We start from the raw sequence: 14335 nt of genomic DNA, 5'->3' as shown, positions 1-14335 counted from the left end.
TATGACCAGACCCTCTTCACCTACCGGGATACAAACCGGAGGAACCAGGCATGGAGGGAGGTGGCAGAGACAGTGGGTGAAACTGTTAGGTTTTCGCCTGTTTGGGGAGTTTATATATATATTGCTCCCATAAAATCCCCGGGGGTTTTTGCTTTGTATGTCGGGGGCGGGAGATTCATGTGATTGGTTGTTGGTCGCGTTGCGTGAATAAAATCCCCAAGCTTCAGACACACCCAGCTCCAAGCTTTTTTTGAAGCTGTAGTGTGGACGCTACGTTACCGAAAGAAGAGGAGAAAATGCTGCCCCACAATGCATTGCAGCCGCAGCATTTGGCGTCACACAACAGTCGGCCGTTCACGGAAACAAACGATTATGACGGAGAAGTTATAGGCTATCATGAAAGTTACGGTGCTTATTAAGCATTTTAAAACGTAATTGGTAAGTTGCCAAAGTGCTTTGTTTTGAACGTTCATCAGTATTATAATCAAAAAGAGAAATATGAACGTTAGTTTTTACTGAAATTGTCAAATAAAGTCACCATTTCACAGTCTTTACTGAGCTGTGTGGGGTTTGTTCAACTTTTAAAAGATGTTTGAATGGTGATATACACAGTGATAGGTGTTAAGGACTAACGTTTATAATAAATACATTTGTATTTATTTTAAGATATTTTCATACAATCATACGTATTGGGATCATTTGTATTAATGTGGACCGGAGGGAGAGGGTGATGAGCATAAGTTTCACTTTTCTTTTTTATTTTAATTCTTTGGTCATGAAGAATATGTTTCTCTGTTGTCCACGTTCATAAAGCATAAAACAACAGCATCAGAGCACGGTGCAGAGTCTCTAGATGAGTTTACAGTAGTCCCTCGTTCTTATTAAACATCCATGTTGTAGTCCGCTATAGAAAACTGTAGTTTCCATAGTTTCCCCACAGCAGCAGACGCACATTTATGACGTCCTCTGGCTCATCATAAACACGTCGGATAGTGAAAGTGCATTCGGATTCTCTAAAGTACCGCAGTCTCTTCTCCTAAGTCCTTTTGAATTCTCCTATCCACTATCCCTTAACCCCGTGACGTTTCACTCAGAGGTCAAGGAATAGGAGATAGGGTTAGAATTTAGGAGCTGATTTTTGTATTATCAGAATGCAACCCGGGCCTGGCAACCAAACGGAAGTGTAGTACCGCCATTTGGCCACCACGAATATTTTCATCAGAGTCCGGCGCACTTCCTGGGGGCTTGGGTTTGTCAAGCGAAGCGGAGAGAATACTTACTTCCGGGAGTAATATTCTGTAAAGCAAATGAGCTAGCCCCCAGGAAGTGCGCCGGAGTCTGATGAGAATATTCGTTGTGGCCAAACGGCGGTACTACACTTCCTTTAGGTTGCTGGGCCCGGAAACACTTTTTCCCATTGACTTACATTGGGAAAGAGTGGTCTGTAACTCGTTGGATACTTTTTTTTCAACTAAATAAACAACCTAGTATGAACACTTGTATAGCCCTTATTAAAAACATTCGTTCCTCAAGTTGTAAAAATGTGCTAATAACGTTATTCTGAGAGTTATTTCCCTCTGCATTATGAACGTGTATCCAACCCACGGGACCGCGCCACCCGGCACGTTCATGTTACGTGTTACGTATCTTTACCCATGGATGCACAATAAGAACGGACCCATATCGCCTTACTGCCATCCCACGGAGCTGTAATAATGGATATATTGCACATGTTTGCTGTAATTCATCATTTGTAAAATATTATACTACATGGGCTGTATGATTAAATCTTGTACCGTAAATGTTGTATTAAATAAAGTTAATATTACCGACGTTAGATTAACGTCCCTGTAGCTTATTATTGCACTAAGAAGCTTCTTGCACTGTGTACATATATATATATATATATATATATATATATATATATACGGTGCAATAACTCTTTCATGCTAAATGAAGCTCTGTTGGATATCACTAGATCCTGTTACAGCGTAACATAAGTAGTGTACATAACGATTGATGTGTACATTAGCATAATTACTAGCTAGCCGCTAGCTGCTAACTGCCGCCTCGTTAATATCAAATCCATCATAATAACAATCCATTACCATGCTGTTATGAACGCACGGTGCTGTTACGTGTACGCAAATTGACGTGCTTGATGTGAACGAGCATTTTGGTTAAAGTTGCGCATGCGCTATGAGCGCACATACGGGTACTTCTCAGGCATGCCGGGTAATCTGTGACGTTTCACTCTCTCAAAAGTTGGGCCATGTTATCATCATGCGCTAATGAGCAACTCTCATAGGAATGAATGAGGCCCCGCCTCCCACGCATGGCTCCGACCCTCGGTCTCCAACTTGTGTTTATTAATCAAACAAATAAATAAACACAAGGATAATTATATGTTATTGTTGAGTAAATGGAGAATTGCACAGGGGAAAATAACGTATCTATGCCACAATTTTAGATGCGGATTTTGTTAAACTAATACGTTTGCGCTGTGGACCAACACTATACATTGACGGGGAATGGGGTAGCAATAAAGATAACACCATTAAACAGTTCCACAACATAACAGAAATAATATCGATAGCAGCATCCCAAGCAACCACCTTGGTGACAATGAAAACGTTTGTATAGACACAATTTCCTGAAGTCATCTTCGTAATAACTAGCAAACTAAAGATCATGTGCATCCACTGCACACATAATCTGAAATAACAACTCATATTTCTCGCATCAAATGACATCAAAAGGCATTTTAATGGCCAAACTAACTTTAAAATAGGCATTTTACACCGAGAATAAAACGAAGTTCGGCCATGTTTTTTTTTTCTGCAGGGAGACATTTGAAGATCACGTGACAGACGCCAGCCATTGGAATGAATGGTGAAAAAAAACGTAGGGGTCTTACAATTTCAGAGGCATTTTTGTAGAAATACTACGCCCTACGTTGTGGACCAACGTAGTTATTACACGTTTTTTTATGAGACTGGGTTGGTGTTGCTGGTTATGAAGACGAGTTGAATCAGCAGTGCTACTGCCTGCTGACAAGAGGCGACAGATACATTATTTCTATGTCTGCTCTCCATTTAGTTATTTTGCACCTTATGAGAACCATAGGCGCTGCTTGCAATTATTTTCTGAAACTAGATTTTTTAAATATATATTATATAATTGATGTCATTAAATCGGAAAGTAAATTAAAAAAGGATGCCAAGCAGGAATATCTATACGAGGATGAAACATTACTGTCGGTTTGCTGGAATAATCTTTTCAATTTTTATAAATGTTTTATTATTATTTTACCGTTGAATTAGCCAGGCTAGCATTGTATCTCCTGTTCCCAGTTTTGATGCTAATGTTTGCTCACTAAAAGGCAACATCAATCTTTTCATCTAACTCATGTCAAGACATTAAATGAGCTTATTTCCCAAATGTTATTAAACTGTTCCTTTAAATGTTTCCTCAGTGTTCGTCAAATTCTTTAAGCACTCACACATAATGTAAACACTCGCATGCAATCATTTTCAGCATTTTAGCCCGAACATTTCTTCATTTCTTATCAGTTGCACATGTTTTATTAATATGCATTTTTGCACGCACCTCTGGGTGTTGAAGGGGTTCTGCAGCAGTGTTGTCAGCTTTACTGATTATTTTCAATCCCTGTGCAAGAGTCAGAAGGGGAAGTTATGTCTCCTGTGAGTAAAGTGAGTCTCGTTGCCAGATTGATCTAGAATCACTCTTTTCTTGAGAGCTCCCTCCCAGCTGGGTTCAGTAGATGGCCTTCATAAAATGATATCAAATCACAGACCCTCTGCTGACACTGCTGGATCTCGCCTGGGGCACCTCGAATTGTGTGTGTGTGACTGTGTGTGTGAGTATATGTGTGTGTGACTGTGTGTGTTTGAGTGAGTGAACCCTTATCATCATTTAAGATAATACATTGAGTGCAAATGTGAATATGATTAATATTTTGGCTTTAAAAAGCCTGGTTATTGGATTTAAAGTTCAGATTGGCTTAAAGCAGTTTGGCTGTTTGTTCTGGATTTCATCTCAACTAATTCAAATGTAATCAAGTATGTGGTTGAGGGTCAAAGCCTCTGCCATGTTGAAGTGTCCTTAAGCAAGGCACTACATCCCTATGAAAACTATAGGTTACTTACGTAACTCCAGGTCTCACAGTAACATGAAGTGAGATGTCTCACTATGGGATGCGCCTCATCGCGGAGCAAACAGAAGCATCAATCTCATTACGTCAATCCTGATTGGCTGGTGATCTTGACGTCAGCGTCAGGGAATTCACCCCCTATAAGTAGCTTGTGCCACAACGCATGCGTCATTCAAAATAAGCACCTCTTCTCGCTTCACCATAGCAAGGAGGGCCGTCTGGTGAGACATCTCACTTCATGTTACTCTGAGAACTGGGGTTACATAAGTAACCTATAGTTCTCATTCATAACACTCCGTTCGATGTCTCACTATGGGAAATTGTAGCTCCCGTATTGCCAGACGAGCTTATCTCGAAAATCACCAAACCAACAAGAACTTTAACAGGTAGAGCACTGCTTGAGTCACACTGGGAGTAGAACGTCCAGCCTGTTAAGAGGCGGACAAAAGTGAGCGGCGAGGACCAGTTCGCCGCTTGCACCAATGTCTTGGATGGGAGACATCCTGGACAGAGCCCAGGATGTAGCCAGACCCTGAGTCGAAAGAGCTCGCGGACCCGAGGGTGCCTGCGAACTCTGACTCGTATGGGCCCCAAAGCAATTGCTTCCACAAACCAGTGGGAGAGCCATTGCTTAGTAACAGGCTTGCCCTTATAAGGGTTAGCCCAGTACACAAGGGGTTTGGTCATTATGACGAAGCACCCTTGATCTGTCCCTGTACGTGCATAAAGCACTGGCAGGACACGGCAAATCCGGCCGCTGTTCCCCGGAGGAATACAGTGGTGGGGAGGATGCCTCAATGTCAAATGTGGTACTTCAACCAACCGCCTTAAGATAAAGGCAGGGTTGGGCTTCAACCACACTCTGTTTGCCCTGGGGCGAACTGAGTGCATGAAGACTGTACAGATAGCGCATGAGTGCCACTGGCTCGCTTGGCAGCTGGCAGGGTCAGCTTCATGTCACACTGTATTCAGATTGTACCACTCACGGGCCAAGCCCATAGAGCCAAGCGCTCTGGGTGTGGGTGAAAGATCGCCCCCCCCGCTTGGGACAGTATATCCCTGCATAGTGGGAGCTGACATGGCTGCCCGCACAGCAGCTGATATATCTCCGCTAGCCAGTACATAGCTGGCCAGTGCGGAGCTATCAGAATAAGTGTGTGGCGTTGCTCTCTCACTCTGGCCAGAGTTGGGGGTATCAGAGCCAGGGGTAGGAACGCGTACAGAAGGCCCGAGGGCCAATCGTGCGCGAGTGCATCCACGCCTAACGGTGCATTTAGATCGCGCATCGAAAAGAACAGCTGACACTAAGCGTTGTCTTTCGATGCGAACAGATCCACCACGGCTCTGCCGTAACGCACCCACAGCTGGCTCACAATCCTTGGATGTAGAGTCCAGTCTGCATAAAGTGGTGCACCTCTGGACAGTAGATCTGCCCCGAGGTTCATCACTCCCGGTACGTGCGTCGCTCTCAGAGAGAGGAGATGTCTACCGCTCCATAGGATAAGTTTGCGCGCCAGTGTGTGTAACTGGAGAGAACGCAAACCCCCTTGGCGGTTAATATACGATATTGTGGTCGTATTGTCTGTCCTCACGAGGACGTGATGTCCCCTGAGGAAAGGCAGAAAGCGTTTTAGGGTGAGAAACACCGCTAAAAGCTCCAGGTAATTTATGTGCGCCCGCTGGAGGTCTCTGCTCCAGAGACCCCTCACCGGGAGACCTTCATAAATACCTCCCCAACCTGTCAGACATGCGTACGTGGTGACCACTTTCCGTGAAAGGACAGCACCCATAGGCACACCTCGTACTAGAAAAGTCGGATGCAGCCAGTGGCGCAGTGCCATTACGCATTTCACAGTAACCATCACTCTCCGCGCGCCATGGCGTGCAGGGTTTAGTTTTAGGGCGGCCACCCAGCGCTGAAACTCCCTCATATGTAAGCGTCCCAGTCGTACGGCCAGGATGGCTGGCGCCATGAGCCCCAGCAATCGCAGGCATGATCTGAAGAGAACATGTTTGCGCAGCTGGAAAAGAGCGAGACAAGCTCTGAAAGCTTTCACTCTTTCCGCTGACAAGCGAGCTGAAAAGGAAGAGTATAGTCTACGCGGGGCACAACATGCTCTTCTCTGTGTTTATTATGAAACCCAGGTTGAGCAGGTGCTTTACGAGGACATTTGTCTGCGTAACAGCCTCCTGCTCCGACGGTGCGAGAAGCAGCCAGTCGTCCAGGTAGGTCGCCAGGCGAATACCCTGTTGTCTTAACAGGGCTATCGCGGCTTCCGTACATCGTACAAACACCCTTGCACTGAGAGACAGACCGAAGGGGAGTACTCTGTATTCGTAACAGATCCCCTGAAATGCGAATCTCAGATATTTCCTGTGTGGATAATATACTGGGATGTGAAAATACGCATCTTTCAGGTCGACTGATGTAAACCAGTCGTTTTGTCGTACGAGCCGCAGCAGAGATGTGTGAGTGAGCATTCTGAACTTATATCTTTTTAGATATTTGTTCAGAGCCCTCAAATCAAGTATTGGCCGAATTCCGTTCCCTCCCCGTTTGGGAACGAGGAAGTACTTGGAATAGAAGCCGCCCTGACTCTGTTCGGCGAGTACAATAGGAGTGAGAAAATCTCTCTCTCCAGAATGTGGGCTGACTCTCCTCGGGCCTGCGAATGAAGAATGCCCGAGAAGCGAGGGGGGGTGACAGCGAATTGGAGTCTGTAGCCCCGTTTTACTGTCTTGAAAACCCAAGCAGATGATGTGAGCATCTTCCACTGTATGCTCCTTAGAGCCAGTGGAGATGTCACATCTCTTCCCCTCTGAGTCTCTATTTGTTGTGTTATGGGACCCTCTAGTGTCTGAACACAGTGGTGCCCCTTTTCGACAATCCCCACCGACACTGCGCATGACGGTGGTGCCTTCACAACCCCAGCCGGCACTGCGCATGCGCGTGACGGTGGTGCCCTTAAAGCCCCAGCCGGCACTGCGCATGCGCATGACGGTGGTGTCTTCACCACTCCAGCCGGCACTGCGCATGCGCGTGGCGGTGGTGCCTTCACAGACCCGCCTGTAATCCGGAACCGGAGATTTTCTAGGCCAGCTCGCCCTCGTCTCCAGCCTGGGCTGGGGACTCGGGGCGGGCTGCGACCTCTGCGTCTTCGGTGCTTTAAACCGAGCAGGGTTCGAGGCAGCTTGGGCGAAGGACTGCTGCTGCGAAGGACTGCTGCTGCGAAGGCAGCGGCTGGACCCTTCGAGGGAGGCAGAGGTGGAGTGCCTCGTCCTCCTTCTTTTTCAACTCACACCTCCTTTGCATGGAGGCGAGAGCGGAGCCGAAAATTCCCCCGGGAACGATGGGCATATCCAGCACATCCTCCTTTTCCCGGTCTGGGAGGTTGGTGAGGTTGAGCCATCTCGCTCTTTCCTGCACCACCATGATCCCCATTGCCTTGCCCGTGGCCTGGACGGCGCAGCGTTGGACACGGAGACAAATGTCCGTGACCGCTGCCATCTCATCCAGAGTGGCTGCCCCCGGGTTACCCGACAGGTCCTCGCAGAGCTCCAGCAGCGAGGACACATTCAGGGCCCTGGCGGACAACGCTGCGGCTTTGTAGGACCGTTCAGTCATTGTCGACTGAAATCTGTCCGACTTTGCTGGCAGCGTGGGGTTCCTGCTTGGTGACGGGCCCATCCTCGGTAGGAGGTGGGCCGCTACCAGCGGTTCCATGGGCGGTATGCGGAGCAGGCCGAGCTTCTCCATTCCGTCACAGGGAGGAGGCACCTTGGATTGGGACCTTGTTGCTGAAGGGCCGGTCTCTCCACGAGACCGACACCTCATCCAACATCTCCGGGAAGACCGGAAGGAGTTGCCTCTTCGTCCACGCTGCTTGGGGAAAATGTTTCCCTTCGTAGCGGGACCTGGAGGTCTCCTTGGCCATTTCAGGCCACGGGATGTCGAGTCTGGCCGCAGCGCGTTTACACACGGCCTGCAGGTCCATGCTCAGACAGGGCGAAGCTGGTGTGCTATCGCCCGGGAGAGCAGCCCTTGCTCCAGGCTTTGCAGCCTGAGCCGATGACATGAAAGTGTCCTCTTCCTGTTCATCCGATTCGGACAGGAGGAACGCCAAGGCGTCCTCTTCGTCCTCATCGTAGTCCAGCTCGAGGACATCCTCCGCGGGTGAGACCATGGTGAGGTCTAACCGGGAGCCCCAGCTCGGTAAAGCGTGGGGTTCCGTTCCCGCGTGTCTTGCCGTCACCGGGTCCCTGCCTGCCAGGGCGCGGGATTCCGGTTCTGTAGCCATCGCAGATAATGAGCCCCAGACCGACACGGAGAGGGGTTCACTCTCTGCGGCGGACGCCTCCGTATCTTGACTGCCGGCCGGCGGGTCAGTGGACATGGGGGGGTCCTGCTCCGACAGGCTAGCTTAGCGTGCTAGCCGTCGGCGGAGGCTCTTCACGGTGAAGCGGACACAATGTCCGCAGGAGCCGGGGTTATCGATAGCGCCTCGGGCGTGTTCCAGCCCGAGGCACGACGAGCAGACCTGGTGTGTGTCTGCGCCCGAGATCTTCAACCCGCAGCCGCAGAGTCGAGCCACCGAGTCCCTGACTCCTCTGGTGTGAGGGAGAGAGGCGTCCATCTTGTTCGCCTCGTGGCGTGGAGAGGGCCCGCTCTCAACAGGTAAGATGGGAGAAAAAGATGTTACCACCCTGTCCTTAATCCGGAGAAAAGGACGGTGTGGGTCTTTTATTCCCGGAGAATACTGACTGGTGTGACAGTATGCTCCTTTAATCCTTTCTTCCTCCGTGGAGAAGAGAAAAGAAAAAACGTCCTCGCTATGGTGGTGTCGATAGTGAGGGAGCGAGCTAGCAACAGGTGTGTTGCTAGCTTAAAAAAATCAGACCTACCTTACTTTCCGGGGAAGAGAAGGGCGAGGTCGATTTTAATACTAACTGGCGTGAGTATTACCGTCTTCCTGCAAAGCAGAAGGAGTAGCCGGTAGGGGTGTAACGGTATCCGTATTCGTCCCGTACCGTCACGGTTCGGACGTCACGGTTCGGCACATGCAGTCACACGGCGAATACGCCTTTTTTTACGAGTGGGAAAAAAGTAATTTAGGGCAGTATCCAGTACACTATATATAATCCAGGGGGCGGTATTGCGCCTAAAAGCTGTTTGCCAGCCGCCCTTAAACAACAAATGAAGAACAAGAAGAAACACAACAACAAAACGAACAAAATACAAGAAGAAGAAAAGTTAGTATGGCGATTTCAGATAACACACAGGAGCTAGAACCACCTGCTTCTTTTAAATCAGCTGTGTGGGAACATTTCGGGTTCCCTGTGGACTACAATAGCCGCGTTCACACTGCGGTACTTTTCCCACAAAGGTTCATGCGAACTTAGTTCATGATCGCGTTCACACCAAAAAGAGCCGGTACTAAAAGTAGTTCATGCTAACCTTTTTACCCCCTTGAAAGTCCCTGCTCGAGAGCAGGGACTATCGAGCGGCTCTTTTGTGAGAAAAGAGCTATATTCCTGATTGTCTGGGCGAATTGCAAACCACGCCCCGTAAAAGTCCCAAAAAGTTTTGTGAAGCCGCCATTTTATTATCCTCGCATTAGCATTATTAGCATTAGCCCAGCGCAGAAACGCAGAGAGACTAACTTATGGCAACACAAAATAAAACATGGGAGCGGTGGAGATGAGGAGGTGTCGGCGTTCTGGCGATTTACTCGGAAGGCTTCAGTAGAAGCTGCTGGGACTCCCAGCAGCTTCTACTGAAGCCAGTCCCCAACTCCGGGGACTTCCGGCCGGGGACTTTGGGCGGCAGTATACGCCGTGAAGTTGTTTGCGGCCTGCCAGTAAACCCAAAGCAGAAGAAGAAGAAGTGACGTCAGCGGCTTCATTTGCCTAATACACCCCCAGGGACTTTTTCTGGTGTGAACGCGATCTGTACTTAGTTCGCATGAACCTTTGTGGGAAAAGTACCGCAGTGTGAACGCGGCTAAAAACGATGAGGTGTGCGAGTGGTGGATCGGACGAGGACGGTGTGTCGCCGTTGTTCTACAGCGGTGCGGTATGCTAATAGAAACACACGCCAAACATGCTAAATCATATCAGAAGGCATCACCCAGATTTGCCAATCACCGGAGCCCGGAAAAAGACAACAGCTGTTCAACAGCTGATCCCCGCTGTTTTTAAGAAGCCAATAGACATGAGAGCCGAGAGACCAAAAATAAATAACGGAAGCTTTTGGCATATGTTTTTCAACGACTTTGCGCTCTTGAAACACTTTCTTATTATTTATGATGTAATATTTTCAAGACATCCTTTTTAGTTTTACAGCTTGATGAAACCTTTTTGTTTGACATCAGCCATGATAGATAATATGGCCATCTGAGTGTACTGTGTATGGTTTGTTTTTAACTGTTTAATACAGTTAATTATTCAAAATGTCAGAGTTCTTTATTTTTAAACTGAAACGTGCACTACTGTTCAAACATAAATAACAACAAACCTGGAATTATGCATTTGGGACTTTTTTTTTCTTTTTTGTTGTTGTACCGAACCGTACCGAACCGTGACCTCCAAACCGAGGTACGAACCGAACCGTGACTTCTGTGAACCGTTACACCCCTAGTAGCCGGCGAGCGCCCGTCGACTGAAATGGATATTTGGGTTCAGTCTGTGGACCGTTAAGCTTGTCCGGCTACTATAGAGATGTGCTCTGAAGCGAGAAGAGGTGTTTGAATGACGCATGCGTCGTGGCGCAAGCTACTTATAGGGGGTGAATTCCCTGACGCTGACGTCAAGATCACCAGCCAATCAGGATTGGCGTAATGAGATTGATGCTTCTGTTTGCTCCGCGATGAGGCGCATCCCATAGTGAGACATCGAACGGAGTGTTATGAATGAGAACTGGGGGGGTGCTGTTTCATATTGATGCTTAGCTATAGTAACATATTAATCATATTACATTGTCAGAAAACTTAATTTACTGAAAATCCAATTACATAGACGCATAGAAAGAAGTATAAATAAAAACCAAAAATAATCAATTAACCTATTTAGTGTGTCATTATAAACTTCAAAGTCCTGAATACCAGTTTACTTGTTATATCTTTCACTTATTTATAGCCATCTGCAGACATGGTAATGTAAATGCAATGTACATTTGCACATCATTTAGTGGAAGTCACATGATTTATCACTCCGTTTTTGTAGATGTAAAATATAATTATATTTTAACACTAAACTATATTACCATTGTGGTTTAACAATTGTATACCTCACAATATTTTGGATAATGTGTGCATGCGTTTGAATAACTACATGTTTCTCAGCACAAGTCTATTCGAAGTCTTAAGTGACATAGCATCACAACCACTTTATTTCAGAATGATAGGGCCAGCTTTTACAGGACATCAATAAATTCAATCAACAAATAAAATATCAGTTATCCTCCAGATTAAAGGACAGGGGTGCGGAGACCATTTGAGAGCAAAGTGTCTCTATGTTCTACCTCCATCTAGTGGTGAGCCGACATAGGAGGAAGCAAAGGTTGCAACAAACCCATCAATACACATTTTAGGTTTATTATGACAATATTTAAAGTTGGGCTGGGGGCAAAGGAATTGCTTTATTACTTTAAAAACAAAAAACAAGTTCAGCAGAATGTCAATTTCAATCATTTTTTCTGGCGAAAATGTCAAACACATAAAGTCATGTTTTCACCATTTCATGTTAACAGTATCTAATTAAGGAAGTACTTTGAGTTAATCTACAATTTAACACATTTTCCGGTTCAATTCATATTATTAATGTTTTTGTTCTTTATTCAACTCTCCTTGTTTTTTAAAACATATTTTACTTTCACCATATGCCCTGGGATTGTTATGTTCTCTTTGTTCCATTGTCTCTTTTCTGTTTTGACATAATGTAACATATTGTAAGTGTGTCTACAATAAAGACATACAAAAATAAAGTGTCTTTATATTTGGAGGCGATTTGGCAAGCACAGCAACTTGGAAGTAAAATATTCAAATGATTCATCTGTTGCAGAGATTGATGTTGAAAGAAAGAGAAACACAAATATTTAACCAGCTGCTTTCCCTTCAAAATGAATGCTTTTTTTCCATTATAAGGAATGATCTTTTTGAACGTTTCAAACATTCATAATGAGTGAGTCATTCACATCTCTTTTTGTCCAACTCCCATATGTCATCATGTTAACAATATAGTAGTAATGTAATGTTAATGTTAGTTTGGCCGGCCGGCAGAATATCTTCATCAAATGTTATTTGTGTTCACTTTTGTGTATTATGCATGCTTATGTGAGCATCTGTATGTGCAGTACATAACTGTGTCTTTGTGTGTGGGTTGTTGTGTACAAGCAGGCCTCTGTGTCCCACTCTGAGCCTGAATAGAGAACATTTTTTTCCTCTGCGCCACTGTTCCCTCCTCCTCTCCTGCTTTTTATCATCCGATCCTCTGATCCCCTTTCTTTTCCTCTCATCACACCATCATGGTTGTTATGTAATGATGGGAAAATAGATACACTGCTTGTCTGTCTGATTCGGCCCACAACAGCAAATCATTATTATAAAAAAAATCGGCTTTTCTGTGTGCAGCCAGAGTTTTAAAAGCAAGAAGGATTTTTTACTTTGTCCTCAGACTTTGATGTCTGTTGTTGTTGAGTCAGGATGACCACCGCTGATCTAACAAAGCAAACAGCTACAATACCCAGTTTGTTAATGACAAACAGACCAGGAATTACTATTTTATTGTGTGTCTAATGACTCTTCTTAGAAAAAAGCTTTGAGTGAGTGAGAACAGAAAATTAAAAAGCGTGATGAAACTGATTACAAGCTTATTCCGGGCAATTGCAATGTGGGTTACAAGGAAATGTATTTGGTGTTTTAGTGCATAGACAAGAAACATAACTAGAACATATATAAAAAACTGAATACAAATATACAAAAAGTACTATTGGAAAATGTAAATATGTACAATTGTTGAAGGAAGGAAAATTAAAGGAAGAATTTGCGAGGAGTTGTTCGACGGGATGTACAGGTTCATAGTTGCCTATTAGAAATACAAATAATATGCAATTTACAGGAAATATCCAATGAATGCATTATAAAAGACGGGTTGACAAACAAAAAGGGATATTTGGAATCTCCCTGAAGACAAATTAAGATATTTCAGACTTATATCCTATAAACTGGAGAACATGGCCGCGGAAAGACCAAGAGTGTCTGCAATACAATCTCAATGTAGACCATATGCCTAATTCTTGTTAGTGCCTGTGTTTGTCTCCAAGTAGGCAGCCAGCTGTATCACACATATCAATGACTGACAGGATACATAATTCATGAGAGAGATACAACAAACGGGACAAGCTGATGTCTCATTGGACTTGAAATAGCCACCAACTAAGTGCTACATGTTATACTGTAGAACTATAAAGTAAGTAGTATGTTGTGTGCGAAGTAAAAAATTGGTAAATGCTAGACTTTTCTCTCAAAAAAACATAATCAAACATAATCTTTTGATCTATTTAGGTGCCCAGTAAAAGACTAGATTAGGATATTAATATGCAAAACTCTAATATGAACCACTTTCTACAGATCAACACTATTGTTTTGGAATTATCACCATCACTGTCATAGTCAACTGCTGGTATAAAACATCCACAACACCACACTGCGCACATACAAGAATTCCAGTTATTCTCATCATGATCAGTTAATCATAAGAGATAATGAGGACAGTATAACATAGGAAACCATTAAGGTGTGGTGTCTAGTGGTCCCCAAGGCTAGGTTACATAACTCAAATGGCTGGATTTTTTCCCACCAATATCACCATTGAAACCAAATAGTTTGAAATATTAGTAAAATCAAAGTTTACAAATAGGTGTTTGATTCAATAATTAATCATAATAAAACATTATCAACAAAACATTTCTAATTGATCCTGTTTTGACACCTAATGATGTTATGCTTTTTATTAAACATACATAAATCGTATAAAAGAAACATTTTAAACAGCATGTATAGCTCACATTATGCACTAAGTAGTTTGACCATTACTGGCCAATCAACGTGCATTGTTATTGGGCAAGGGTTTCCTGCCTTAAACCTGATTGGCTACGGCAGGTCT

Source organism: Pseudochaenichthys georgianus, chromosome 7, assembly GCF_902827115.2.
Source record: "Pseudochaenichthys georgianus chromosome 7, fPseGeo1.2, whole genome shotgun sequence".
Lineage (NCBI taxonomy): Eukaryota > Metazoa > Chordata > Actinopteri > Perciformes > Channichthyidae > Pseudochaenichthys > Pseudochaenichthys georgianus.
Note: the sequence above shows the minus strand (reverse complement) of the source record.